The sequence below is a fragment of the Gracilinanus agilis genome, chromosome 4 (assembly GCF_016433145.1).
Source record: "Gracilinanus agilis isolate LMUSP501 chromosome 4, AgileGrace, whole genome shotgun sequence".
Taxonomy (NCBI): Eukaryota; Metazoa; Chordata; class Mammalia; order Didelphimorphia; family Didelphidae; genus Gracilinanus; species Gracilinanus agilis.
Window position 1 is genome coordinate 301,545,048 of NC_058133.1, and position 2,080 is coordinate 301,547,127.

Here is a 2,080-nt window from a genome sequence, read left to right on the forward strand (position 1 = left end):
AGTAAAGTCAGACTGAATACTATAGATATTGAGAGGGTCTAGATCAGTGCTTTCATTGGTTAGGGATCTCTCAAGTGAAATCTCCTCTAGCAATGTAGCTGATGGTAGTCTCTATAATTTATAATTTTTAACTTGCCTAGAGCACTGAGGGGTTTAGTGATTTGCTCAAAGGATTGGAAATCTTCCTGGATTTGAAATCTGGTCTCTAGCTCACCCTAAACCTGAGAAGTGAAGGCAAATCAGACCAGGGCAAGACACTTCCCTTGCACACAAATTTGATTCTTTTATAAGTATGGCAACTTTCTGTAGTCCTGGCTATTGAATTGGGTAATTGCACAATTACTTAAATCACTTTAATTGGACCTTTATTCAAGGACCTGTTATAAGTTTATTTTTCCTTACATTTGCACATAAAACTTTGATATTTTACATTTCATTCACAAGTTAATTTTTCTCTTTTATTTGGATTTTTCTCTTTTATTTTTTTTTGCCAATTGATTTTATACAACCCCATGTATCCTTAGCTGATCTGGGTGTTGACCTTAACCTTCTTCAGGGGAAATGTGTTATTAATTCTCCTAGGGGGGATATGTATGTTTTATAATCAGAATGTCTGTATTATAATCTATAATGTAAAATTTAAATTCTTTTAAGAGTAATTTCAAGAGGGAATATGTAATTCTCCTCAGAAGGGAATGTATGTTTTAGAATCTATAATGTAAAGTTTAAATTCCTTTGAGAGTAATTTCAGGATAAGAAATTTGCCATCTCCCCAGAAACCAGACAATGAACCTTTTTGGAGAAGGCACCATGAAGATGCCTGAAGAACCTACACTGCATCATGAAGATCCAAAATGAACTTTGGGGTGCAGTTGGTTGAACCATGGGGAGTTGAATGCATTTGTTTTGAATGTACACTCTTATGCCGAAGGGGACTGCCCCTAATTGGTTTTTTGTCAATGTGCCTAGCAATCATAGGATCATAGTTTTTGTCCTCTTTTCTTTTTATCCCCAAATGTCTGTAATTTAAAGTTAGTTATGTTTACAAGAGCTTTCGGGGAGATCAGTATCCTTCCACTCTTTAGGGGGGAATGTGATATTGGAAATTTGGGAGTCCTTGAACTAATTTTGAGGTCCCTGATCTAAACTTCCTGTGGACATTTAGGACTCTTTCAAAACTACATTTCCCATGATTCCTCTTGCGTAATTAGGTGGACAGGAAGTGTGATAACGTAAAAAGAAGGTTAAATAGGGAGGGCCAGGACTGCCTCACTCTCTTTCCTGCTGAAGCAGCTTGGTGGGCAGAGGTATGGCGGCACTTTTGAGCTAGCTTTTAATAGGCACATGGCTTCATTTTTCTAAATGGCTTTCAATAAATCCTTTGAAACCATGATATTTAAATTCTGTCCCTCTATATTAATTTTATTTATTACACTGTCCAAAACAATTTTGTGTTTTCTCCCAAATTTGCTTTGATTTTTGAAATCATGTTTAGTTATTAACACTATGTTTTACCTGTTCTTCCAAATTCATAATCTTGTTTTTTTTAAAATTTCCAAATCAAATAAGTTTTGAGTCCTGGCAATACAACTTCTAAAAGATCTATGGGTAGGGGAAAACTTTAGGACCAAACAAAAGACAAAGAGTCTGTGATAAAATGTTATACAACTCCAGAGAATGAACTGATGAACTCTGAGTGTTCATTGAAGAATACTTCATTTCACTTACTTTAATTTTCTTGCCTTTTTATAGCATGATGACTATTATAAATGTATTTTGCACAACTTTCCATGTTAATTGGCATCATATTATTTGTTTTATCAATGGGTGGGAGAGGTGCTGGAGGGAAGGAGAGAATTTAGAACTAAATTTTTAAAATAAATAAAATATTTTTGTTATATTTTTTAAATATCCTTTGTACTTGTTTCAACCTAATATATACACTAATCTAGTTCTTTGATTGTTATAATAACCTACAAACTTCTTTTCCCCTCTATTCTTTTCCAGATTCTAAATTATAGACTAAAAACCATATATATATATATATATATATATATATGTATATATCTATGTATATAGT